Consider the following 13,457-nt stretch of genomic DNA (forward strand, 5'->3'; position numbering starts at 1 on the left):
ATTGAATTTTAATTGCCAAACCTTAGACCATTCTTCTAGCTTCCTCAGATCCTTTTTCATGTTTTCCACTCCCTCCCGGGTGTCCACTCTGTTACAGATCTTAGTATCATCCGCAAATAGGCAAACTTTACCTTCTAACTCTTCGGCAATGTCACTCACAAATATATTGAACAGAATCGGCCCCAGCACCGATCCTTGAGGCACTCCACTACTCACCTTTCCCTCATCCGAGCGAATTCCATTCACCACCACCTTCTGGCGTCTGTCCGTCAACCAGTTCCTAATCCAGTTCACCACTTCGGGTCCTATCTTCAGCCCATTGAGTTTATTTAAGAGCCTCCTGTGGGGAACCGTGTCAAAAGCTTTGCTGAAATCTAAGTAGATTACGTCTATAGCTCGTCCCTGATTCAATTCTCCTGTCACCCAATCAAAGAATTCAATGAGATTCGTTTGGCACGATTTCCCTTTGGCAAAACCATGTTGTCTCGGATCTTGCAACTTATTGGCTTCCAGGAAATTCACTATCCTTTCCTTCAGCATCGCTTCCATTACTTTTCCAAGTGAGGCTTACCGGCCTGTAGTTTCCAGCTTCTTCCCTATCACCGCTTTTGTGAAGAGGGACCACATCCGCCGTTCTCCAATCCCTCGGAACCTCTCCCGTCTGCAAGGATATATTAAACAAATCTTTAAGAGGATCCACCAGAACCTCTCTGAGCTCCCTCAATATCCTGGGGTGGATCCCGTCCGGTCCCATGGCTTTGTCCACCATTAGCTTTTCAAGTTGTTCATACACACTCTCTTCCATGAACGGTGCTCTATCCACTTCATTCTCATTTGTACTTTTTCCAGTCCATCGCGGTCCTTCTCCAGGATTTTCTTCTGTGAAAACAGAACAAAAGTATCTATTTAGCAAATTTGCTTTTTCTTCATCATTATCCACATAGCGGTTCGCAGTATATTTTAGTCTCACAATTCCCTTTTTAGTTATTCTCCTTTCATTAATATACCTGAAGAAATTTTTGTCACCCCTTCTTACATTTCTAGCCATTTGTTCTTCCGCTTGCGCTTTCGCCAGACGTATCTCTCTCTTGGCTTCTTTCAGTTTCATCCACTATTCCTCCCCGTGTTCCTTTTCTTGAGTATTTCTGTATTTCTGGAACGCCAACTCTTTAGCCTTTATTTTCTCAACCACTTGCTTGGAGAACCATATCCGTTTCCTTTTTCTCTTGCTTTTATTTACTTTCCTTACATAAAGGTTCGTGGCCCTATTTATAGCTTCTTTCAGCCTGGACCACTGTCCTTCCACGTCTTGTATGATGCTACCCATACTATTAGGACACTCCCAGGGAGTTGATCTGCGAGAGTGCCATTACAAGTTTATTCATAGGGCATAGTGGTCAAGAAAACAAGAGTATAAAGCAAAACTTATTGCTTCTCCGTTGTATGCAAAATGTAACACATCAGAAGGCACACTGGTATATGATTTTGGGCCCACTATATAAGCACTAGTGCAACCAAGCCCGTTTCGTCAAAAATGAAACGGGCCCTAGGAAGGCTCTTGTCTAAGCGATTTCTCCTCTCTCCCCTGCCCTCCCCTCCATGTCCCGTGATTCTTCCCTCCCCTCCATGTCCTGCAATTCTTCCCTCCCCTCCCATCCTCTCCGTGTCCTGCAATTCTGACCTCCCCTCCATGTGCAGCGATTCTCCTCTGCCCTGCCCTCCCCTCCGTATCCCAGGATTCTGGCCTCCCCTCCATGTCCAGCGATTATCCTCTGCCCTGCCCTCCCTTCCGTGTCCCGCGATTCTCCCCTCGCCTCCCATCCCTACCTACAACCAGCTGCACAGCGCCAAAAATTACGAATTTCCTCGATTAGAATCCATAACAAATCCCTGCTTAATCATCTGAACTGCGTCTTGTTTTACAGACCACCCGGTAATTGGAACGAAAGCCAGTCTATCTTCACGGACTTCATCTCAAACACGTGTGTAACCAACTCCAACATACTTATACTGGGTGACATAAACTTTCACCTAGAAGATCCAAAATCTACCAGCGCAAGAGAATGTAAGGATTTCCTCCATTCATGGGATCTCATATGGCCACACTTGAAAGCTACCCATATGAAAGGGCACACACTGGACCTCTTCTCACATAAATTGGCCACAGACCAGAGCCTACGAATAACAGATATTAAATGGACAGAAACTCCTTGGTCCGACCACTACAAATTAAACCTATCCCTACACTGGCGGAGGAAGGGATTACACCGTACACATGAACATATAACCTACAGCACAAGAGGCCAAATAGACCCAAAGGAATTCTGGCAATTAGATATATGACAATGAATGGTTAGCACGAACGGACTCCATACACTACCTCTCAGAATGGGATGAAAGATGCAGTTGCATACTAGACGTATTAGCACCCTTAAGAACAAGAACATCAAGAAGACAAAACTTAATACCATGGTTCAATGACGAACTAAAAAAAATCAAAACACAATCCAGGAAACTCGAACGAGTATGGAAAAAAAACCAAAAGATGAACACACATTCAACGCATGGAAACAAGTACAAAGAAAATACAAATAAGACAGACCAAAAGGTCTTACTACAAAACTAAAATAGGTCCAGATTACAAAGACCTGAAGAAACTATTCCATCTCGTAAATAAGTTACTAGACACCAATCCAATCACCACAACCAACACAGACATCCCATCCGCTGACAATCTTACTAAATACTTTAATGAAAAAATAATAAAATTACGCAATACATTTCCTCAGCACAACACCAACATTGAACATTTCATCAATGGCCTGGACCCAACCTCGGGAAAACACCCAGCAGAACATACCAGGTCAAACTTTGCTCTCCTCACCGTTGAATCGATTACCCAGCTGCTTCAATAGCGAGAACTACTGAGGCATCGTGCCAAAGCGGTACACCTCGTTGTGCATCTGATTGTGCACGTCGTTTGCAGTGGTCTCAGGCAAGGATTTTATATTTAATTTCAACCTTATCTGTTAAGCCTCAAGTATTGCTAATCTTACCTAATGTTTCTAATGTCTAATCTAGCTAACTGTTTCTCTGTACTGCTTCTAATTCTTTAGCTCTTTGGCTACCAAACTGTCTCTTTAGAAGACAATTATAATGTACCGTTAATTATACCTTACAAGCAACGATTAAAACTTAATGCTTTAAAGACAAGAAATGTAAATCAATCTAATAGCAATGACTACCTTCATACACACTTTACTTATCCCTCATGCATACCAATCCTCTCAACACAGACTTAAAGATCTACATCTTAAACATCATCTAATTAGAATACAATGTTGCAGTGCGCAATAAGCCCACTCATTCATTCCAATACCTATAGGTTATGTAAATTCTAGATCCGCTGTGAACAAATCTGAACTCATAAAGGGATGGATCGAGGATGAACAATTTGGTCTAGTCATGATTACCGAAACTTGGTTACGTTCAAATAATGCTCCTACCATTAAAGACATATGTCCACCAGATTATAAGATCCTCAATCTCTGCAGACCCAGTAAAAGAGGTGGCTGGTTATCAATAATATACAAATCCTTGTTCAACAGATTTACCCTCTAGTAATACTAGACTCTGAGGCACCAGTAAAAATTAAATCTAAATAAAAAAAAGAGCCAATTCATCTGGTTCAATAAAGACATCCTATGCATCAAACAAAAATGTAGGCAGCTTGAAAGAAAATGACAAAAATTCAAAACTGAAGAAAATACATTACATTGGAAATCAGCTCTAAGACTCTATAAATATACAATAAAAAAAAGACTAAAATAGACTACAATGGAAATCTAATATCAACTGATCCTTTCAATGCCAAACATATTTTCAAAATAGTTAACACCCTCTTAGATGCCCAGGCTATTACTATCTCCTACGAATCTGCTCCATCTGCTACCCAATAAGCTATATATTTTCAGCAGAAAATCATACAAATTAGAGATAACGTTATAATGTTCAAAGGAGACCCTATGATATTCATGACTGAACTGACACATAACCTCACTGGTATCAAAACGCTCCACTCTTCGCTCTCTTTCTATTGAAACTATTAAATGGTCAACCAGTGTGTAATAAAAGCAGGCTGAGTGGATACAGGAGAATTAATCACCACTATTCTAGCAACCAGAGGGGCTAGATATAACAAAAGACAGACCATCTACCTGAAACTCCCAGACAATGGGAAGCCTAGATTCGAAAGTGCAACACCCCTCCATATGAAACTTCATTGGCTCCCTATTAGAGAACGAGTCAACTTTAAGGCCATCACACTAATACACAAGATCTTCCATGGAGTATCACCAAGTTACATGGTCAATCTATTAGACCTTCCATTCAGAAACAGGTCAACATCTTCACGGACATACCTTAACCTGCACCTTCCCAATTGCAAAGGACTAAAGTATAAAACATATCATGCATCTAACTTCCCCTACCTGGGATCCCAACTCTGGAATGCTCTACCCGGATACATTCGATCAACTAGTGAATACCTTCCCTTTAGGAAACTATTGAAAACCCATCTATTCAAACAGATTTACCCAAATGACTTGACCTACCATAAGCAAACATAAGCAACCCATCCATTTACCGGTTCATCTAATCATTAACAACAATGGCTCAGAAATGACCTCCTACCAATCTTCTTACCCTCCATGCTCTTCCCCTACCTCTTCTTCATCGCTCCACTTCCTTACCTATCCCTATCCTTTCTCTCATACCTCTTTTATCCCATTTACCCTTGTTCATTTGTCCTACCACATACCTCCTTTGTTGATTCAGATACTATAGATTGTATTCTCTTGTTACTATGTAAGCCGCATTGAGCCTGCGATAAGCGGGAAAGCACGGGATACAAATGTAATAAATAAATAAATGACTCTCTTAACCTTGTAAAGTACATTTTGGGGTGAGTACTACAACATGTGGTCAGCTACTATGCCTCTAGTTTCAACTATCCCTGAGTTTTGATTGGATTAAAACACACTACATGACCAACTCTTATGGCCCAACAAAAATTATAAAAACTGGACTCTCTCTTGACCTTCACTGAACCCTGCGCTCTCTAGACCTTCGCTGAAGGTTATAATGCCGTTGTATCGCTTCATGGTGCGACCGCACCTTGAATATTGTGTTCAATTCTGGTCACTGCATCTCAAGAAAGATATAGTAGAATTGGAAAAGGTGCAGCAAAGGGTGACTAAAATGATAGCGGGGATGGGACGACTTCCCTATGAAGAAAGATTAAGGAGGCTAGGGCTATTCAGCTTGGAGAAGAGAAGGCTGAGGGGAGACATGATAGAGGTATATAAAATAATGAGTGGAGTGGAACAGGTGGATGTGAAACGTCTGTTCACGCTTTCCAAAAATACTAGGACTAGGGGGCATGCAATGAATCTACAGTGTAGTAAATTTAAAACAAATCGGAGAAAATTTTTCTTCACCCAACATATAATTAAACTCTGGAATTCGTTGCCGGAGAAAGTGGTGAAGGCGGTTAGCTTAGCAGAGTTTTAAAAGGGGTTGGACGGTTTCCTAAAGGACAAGTCCATAAACCACTACTAAATGGACTTGGGAAAAATCCACAATTCCAGGAATAACATGTATAGAATGTTTGTACGTTTGGGAAGCTTGCCAGGTGCCCTTGGCCTGGATTGGCCGCTGTCATGGACAGGATGCTGGGCTCGATGGACCCTTGGTCTTTTCCCAGTATGGCATTACTTATGTAATGTACTTATGAACTCCACACACCCAAGATAAGACTTCCTTCAGGTTCCATTCCCAACAAATCTGAAAATCGAAGACTTATCTTCCAGCAAGAATCACCATCAAGCTATAAAGACAAGACCTCCCTCACCACTCCAACCAGAAGCAGAAAGAATACATATGAGCCTAGGAGTGAGTTCATATTAATCCAGCATAATTAACATTTCAGACTTTCTAACAATATTAATTTTGTGGCACATTTCCCTTGTATAAGATCCCCAAACTGAGAGCTAAAATTATTGCATTACCTGTACAGTATTGTAAATAAACTTGCTCTGTACCTGAGAATAAGAATCTAGTCCTTATGTTCTGAGTATATTTCCTTTAACATTGTACAATGCAGGTTAGTGCAATTCCCACAATTTATATATTAAATTCCTCTCGCATAATTTAAAATCTTAATTAAAACATACAGTGGGGGAAATAAGTATTTGATCCCTTGCTGATTTTGTAAGTTTGCCCACTGACAAAGACATGAGCAGCCCATAATTGAAGGGTAGGTTATTGGTAACAGTGAGAGATAGCACATCACAAATTAAATCCGGAAAATCACATTGTGGAAAGTATATGAATTTATTTGCATTCTGCAGAGGGAAATAAGTATTTAATCCCTCTGGCAAACAAGACCTAATACTTGGTGGCAAAACCCTTGTTGGCAAGCACAGCGGTCAGACGTCTTCTGTAGTTGATGATGAGGTTTGCACACATGTCAGGAGGAATTTTGGTCCACTCCTCTTTGCAGATCATCTCTAAATCATTAAGAGTTCTGGGCTGTCGCTTGGCAACTCGCAGCTTCAGCTCCCTCCATAAGTTTTCAATGGGATTAAGGTCTGGTGACTGGCTAGGCCACTCCATGACCCTAATGTGCTTCTTCCTGAGCCACTCCTTTGTTGCCTTGGCTGTATGTTTTGGGTCATTGTCGTGCTGGAAGACCCAGCCACGACCCATTTTTAAGGCCCTGGCGGAGGGAAGGAGGTTGTCACTCAGAATTGTACGGTACATGGCCCCATCCATTCTCCCATTGATGCGGTGAAGTAGTCCTGTGCCCTTAGCAGAGAAACACCCCCAAAACATAACATTTCCACCTCCATGCTTGACAGTGGGGACGGTGTTCTTTGGGTCATAGGCAGCATTTCTCTTCCTCCAAACACGGCGAGTTGAGTTCATGCCAAAGAGCTCAATTTTTGTCTCATCTGACCACAGCACCTTCTCCCAATCACTCTCGGCATCATCCAGGTGTTCACTGGCAAACTTCAGACGGGCCGTCACATGTGCCTTCCGGAGCAGGGGGACCTTGCGGGCACTTGAGGATTGCAATCCGTTATGTCGTAATGTGTTACCAATGGTTTTCGTGGTGACAGTGGTCCCAGCTGCCTTGAGATCATTGACAAGTTCCCCCCTTGTAGTTGTAGGCTGATTTCTAACCTTCCTCATGATCAAGGATACCCCACGAGGTGAGATTTTGCGTGGAGCCCCAGATCTTTGTCGATTGACAGTCATTTTGTACTTCTTCCATTTTCTTACTATGGCACCAACAGTTGTCTCCTTCTCGCCCAGCGTCTTACTGATGGTTTTGTAGCCCATTCCAGCCTTGTGCAGGTGTATGATCTTGTCCCTGACATCCTTAGACAGCTCCTTGCTCTTGGCCATTTTGTAGAGGTTAGAGTCTGACTGATTCACTGAGTCTGTGGACAGGTGTCTTTCATACAGGTGACCATTGCCGACAGCTGTCTGTCATGCAGGTAACGAGTTGATTTGGAGCATCTACCTGGTCTGTAGGGGCCAGATCTCTTACTGGTTGGTGGGGGATCAAATACTTATTTCCCTCTGCAGAATGCAAATAAATTCATATACTTTCCACAATGTGATTTTCCGGATTTAATTTGTGATGTGCTATCTCTCACTGTTACCAATAACCTACCCTTCAATTATGGGCTGCTCATGTCTTTGTCAGTGGGCAAACTTACAAAATCAGCAAGGGATCAAATACTTATTTCCCCCACTGTACATATTTATTATATTACCATACCCCTGCAGCAAATACATAAGATTGGATTGCTATACGCGCGATCTATGTGCAGCAAGCATGCTCATCTATGACCTCATTACTTCGCACGCCTTTGATATTCTGTGCCTTATTGAATCATGGCTATTAGATTCCGATATCTCTTCTTTGATGCAGGTGACGCCAGCAGGGTTCTAGACAATTCATAGTGAACGCCACACTGGTCAGGGCGGTGATCTTGCATTTATATACTCCTCACAGCTTTCCATATGCCCTCTGCCTCTTCCTTCAACCGTTCCTTTTGAAATCCTCCAGTTTCAATAAGTATCCAGCCTTGTCCCCATAACCTACTTACCACTCCTGCTTTCAGCTTCCTCTTTCCTATTGCTTCAAAGCACCCTCACTCAGTCTTGTCTGTCTGCCTCTCTACTGATCTTCTTGGGAGATCTAAATATCTATATAGATGACCCTAGGACCATCTTTGCATCTTATTTTCTTAATTTATTTATTTGCTACATTTGTATCCCACATTGTCCCACCTATTTGCAGGCTCAATGTGGCTTACATAGTCACGTCAAGGCGTTCGCCAAGTCCGGTAGAGAAACAAATACAGGTTTTGTTGTGGTCGAATAAGGTAGGTGTGTTTAGGCACCATGTGGATCGTGGAGAGGGAAGGTAGTATGTTGTCCAGCACAATCATTGGTTTTGCTGTGTTGCCAGGCGTAGGGATTTATGGCGGGTCGGTGGGGTAAGCCTTTTTGAACAGATTGGTTTTGAGTGATTTACTGAAGTTTACATGGTCGTAGATTGTTTTCACAGCTTTTGGCAGTGCATTCCATAGTTGTGTACTTATGTAGGAGAAGCTGGATGCATAAGTGGTTTTGTATTTGAGTCCTTTGCAATTTGGGTAGTATAGGTTTAGGTATGTTTGTGATGATCTGGTTCTGTTTCTGGTTGGTAGGTCTATAAGGTCTATCATGTATCCTGGGACTTTGCCGTATATAATTTTGTGGACCAGGGTGCAGATTTTGAAGATGATACATTCTTTGATTGGGAGCCAATGCAGTTTTTCTCGGAGGGGTTTAGCACTTTCGAATCATGTTTTCACAAATATCAGCCTGGCTGCTGTGTTTTGGGCAGTCTACAGTTTCTTTATGAGTTGTTGTTTACATCCTGCATAGATTCCGTTGCAATAATCTGCATGGCTTAGGACCATTGATTGTATTAGGTTACAAAACATTTCCCTCGGGAAGAAGGGTTTTATGCGTTTGAGTTTCCACATTCAGTGGAACATTTTCTTTGTTGCAGAGTTTTCTTGGCTCTCAAGACTAAGGTTGCGGTCGATTGTGATGCCAAGTATTTTTAGGCTGTCTGAGATAGGAAGGGTGTGGTTTGGGTGTTTATGGTTGTGGGTTTGTACTTATTGTGTTGAGATGAGAGAATGAGGCAGTGTGTTTTATCGGTGTTCAGTTTCAATTGGAATGAGTTTGCCCAGGAGTCCATGGTGTTTAGGCCGATCTTGATTTCATTGGTGATTTCTGTCAGATCGTGTCTGAAGGGAATGTAGATTGTGCCATCGTCTGCATAAATGAACGGGTTGAGGCCTTGGTTGGATAAGGACTTTGCCAGTGGGATCATCATTATGTTGAAGAGTATTGGTGAAAGTGGTGATCCATGAGGTACTCTGAAAGCTGCTTTCCACGGTGGTGATATGGTTGAGTTTGATTTTACTTGGTATGTTCTGGTGGTTAGAAAGCCCTCGATCCAATTGAGTATGTTTCCACCAATCCGAAATGATCCAGGAGTCTTATTAGTATATTGTGGTTTACCATGTCGAATGAGCTCGACATGTCGAATTGAAGGAGGAGTATGCTTTTACCTGTAGTTATTTCCTGTTTGAATTTGGCCAGGAGAGTGACTAGGGCAGTTTCAGTACTGTGGTGGGGGCGGAAACCTGATTGTGATTCCTTTAGTATTGAGAACTTGTCCATGTAGTCAGTAAGCTGTTTGGTTACCAAGCTCTCCATCAGCTTGACTGCTAGTAAGCGGTAGTTAGCGAGATCACTTGTTTTTTTCTTGGAGTCTTTTGGTATTGGGGTGAGTAGGATGTTGCCATGTTCCATGGGGAAGAGACCTTGTTGTAGCATGAAGTTTAGGTGGGATGTAAGGTTTGCTGTGAATCGGTTGGGGGCGGATTTGAGTAAATGCCTGGGACAGGTATCCAGTTTGCAGTGGGTATTAGGGAACCTGTGAGTCACCTGTGTTACTAATTCAGTGGTGAGGAGGGTGAATGTTGACCAGATTCGGTCAGCTGGGTATCCATCGAGGGCTAGGTCCAGGTCAATGATGAAGTTTTCGATGTCAGTGTTGTGCTGAGGAAGTGTGCTGCGTAGTTTTATTTTTTCATTAAAGTAGTTAGCAAGTTTGTCTGCAGATGGGGAGTCTGTGCTGGTTGCAGATCTCTCTCTCAAGCTGGTTCAGGATCTCTCTCTCAAGCAACATGTCTTTCTCCCCACACATAAATCAGGTCACACCCTTGACGTTATTCTTTCCTCTCTGCCAGATTCAGTTCACCTTAAGACATCTCGCCTCTTTCCTCTCCCATGGATGGACCACTACCTTCTTACTTTTCATCTGTCCCTTCCACAGACAACATCTACCCCTACCTCCACAGAGGGCAGCTTTTGGGATCCTATGAATCTCATGTTGGACTTTTTTTCTACAGAACTCTCTCTAAGCCCTACTACTTTTAGCACGTCATCCCTTGAATCACAGGCTACTCTCTGGGACTCTGCTATCTCTTGAATCTATAACCAATTAGCCCCAGTGCAAAGTCCTCATATTAGAGGCCCCAACAGTCGGAGAAATGGCTGGCATAACCCTGGCCTGCAGTTGCATAAACGCCATCTCAGACATATTAAACACCTCTGGCATAAACACTGTACACTTCTACTGCTTGACCGTTTTCTCTCTCAGGCAAAATCCTACAAGGCTGTCGTCCAGTCTGCACAGAGGCAATACCATTCCACTCAGATAACTACAGCAGCCCACACTGGTAAAATCTACCAAATCTTTAAGCACTTCACTTTGACTCCTGCTGTTGGCCTAACCCACGATCTTCAGCCTTCAGCTGATGCACTAGCAAGCTCTTTTCAGGACAAAATTGTCACCCTCCATGAAGTCTTTCCTGCACATGGTTCCCCAATTGGGCAAGGTAGTGGTGCTTTACAACAGCCTAATTTCCCACATTCCACTTAACTAGAAACCTTTACCCCTATTACTGCCCCAGTTATTAAAGTAATGCAAACGGTCAAGGCTACTACAGTTCCTCATGATCCTATTTCCTCCTGTTTTGTTAGTAGATTTCAATCCTGTCTTAACTGGTTCCTGGTCACCATGATTTCTCACAGTCTGGAATCCGAAACAGTCACTACATCATGGAAGCTTGCATATATTTGCCCAAAGATCAAAGACCCTAAGCTTCCTGCTTCTTCAATAACTAATTCTCAGCCCACAACCCAAGTTCCCATAATATATAATATATATATGTCTCCAAAATTCTTGAACGGATAGTACTGACTCAATTAGAAGACCACTTGGAAACTACTAGCACCCTCCACCCTAATCAAACAGGATTCAGGAAAACCCACAGTACTGAGACTGCGTTCCTGGGACTCCTAACTGCCATTTACCACGTGTTAGATCAAGGTAAGACTCCACTTTTGCTCTCCCTAGACCTTTTGGACCACAAACTACTATCAGAACGACCGCTAGACACTGGCCTCAGGGGCACTGTTCTTACTGTTCTTGACTGGTTTCATGGGACTATGTTTGACCTATCTTCAGCTTCCAACACCTATTCCCTTCTCTGCGGCATCCCACAAGGATCCATCCTTGCACCCACCTTATTTAATATATTCCTTTCCTCTCTGTTAAACCTTATTCAACCTCTGGGACTGAACCCCTTCATCTAAACCCCCTTCATCTATGCTGACAATATCCAGATTTTGGCCAGTATATCCTGCACTGATGACGGAGACATTCGCACCCCTAATCAGCATCTGGATTGCATAGCCACTTGGCACCATTCCCATAAATTTTGACTCAACCCTAAGAAAACTAAGGGCCTCAATTTTAGCCATCCCGGGGATTGCCACATAACCCTTGCCCCCCCCCCCCCCCCAAGTTATGTTAGCAGGGAAGCATATAACTTTTGTTCCATCTATAAAAGTCTTACGTGTCTTTCTAGATGAAAACCTTAACTTTTAAACCTCCGGTATCTAACGCTGTTAAAAGTTGCTTCTATAGACTCAAACAAATCTATTCCATTCGTTGTCTCCTTGATTACACTGCTTTCCGTGTCCTTGACCACTAATTTGAAATTACCCGTCTAGACTACTGTAATTCTCTACTCCATGGCATCAGAAAACATGTCACTCATTGCCTCCAACTCATTTAAAATGCAGCCATGCGGCTCAACACTGGCTCTAAAAAGGAGGGGTGTAACTTGATCGAGTTTAAGTCAGAACATTGATTGCCAGTCACTCACAGAATCACTCACAAAATCCTCACTCTAGTTCACAAGGTTCAAACTTCTGACATACCCCACTACCTGTCCTGCTCCTATGTGCCACCAAGGCTCCTTCATTCCTATCAGTAAATATGCTCCTCATTCCTACTCTCCATACTGTATGCCACAACTTCATCTGCTCTCTCATTTTCAGCATAATTGGTCCCTCCATTTGAAATGCCCTACTCGTTTCTCTGCCTAGAAAGCTCCTTTTGGAAATTTAAACAAGACCTTAAAATGTTATTTATTTACTAACAAATTTTGCTCATGACTAGCCATGGATCGACCTGTCAGCAGTTAACCACAGAGGCAAGCATCCTAGACTTCACACCCCTCCTTCTATCCTTTGAGTTTTTATAGTTTTTTTTTTTTGTTACATTTGTACCCCACACTTTCCCACTCATGGCAGGCTCAATGCGGCAGGCAATGGAGGGTTAAGTGACTTGCCCAGAGTCACAAGAAGTTGCCTGTGCCGGGAATCAAACTCAGTTCCTCAGGACCAAAGTCCACCACCCTAACCACTAGGCCACTCCTGTAGTTCCTTTCTATTTTCTGATTTACATTTTTATATTCTACACTGCTCTGATTATTGCATAAGAGCGGTATATCAAGTCCTAATAAACTTGAAACTTTTAGTTTTAGACATATATATCCTACCTATATGCCAGTTTGTGCACACCTAAATGTGAATAGTAATTCTAAAATAAACACTGTAATATAATTTGGTGTATTCAGCTTCACATTAAAAATCAATTATCCCTCAAAAGAATACTGTAGTACCAAAATAAATGTTTGGTTATATCTCAGGCTCACTTTCACCATTTGAAAGCCAACTAAAACCAAACATGTCTAATGAGGCAATCTTCCTAGCAGTGTATATAAAATTGAATTCTTTAACCTGAAAAAAAGTTTAAATTAAAAAAAAAAAATAAGTGAATTCTTTAATTTGCTTTCTTGCCTCTGTCTGCTACTCTATTTTTGTAAAAATTATTATTATTACTACAATTATCATCATCAGACTTTACAGCAGCAACAGACAGTCAAAGTTGTTAGATGAACTAT

At 42.2% G+C, this 13,457-nt stretch overlaps 1 protein-coding gene across 1 annotated transcript in view; it reads right to left on the reverse strand.

Annotated features, from left to right (window-relative positions):
* AIG1 (androgen induced 1) overlaps window positions 1-13,457 on the reverse strand; it is a 241,340-nt gene that overhangs the window by 144,034 nt on the left and 83,849 nt on the right. The gene's annotated exons all lie outside the window — the stretch shown is intronic.

This window comes from Microcaecilia unicolor, chromosome 3, assembly GCF_901765095.1.
Source record: "Microcaecilia unicolor chromosome 3, aMicUni1.1, whole genome shotgun sequence".
NCBI classification, from domain to species: Eukaryota; Metazoa; Chordata; class Amphibia; order Gymnophiona; family Siphonopidae; genus Microcaecilia; species Microcaecilia unicolor.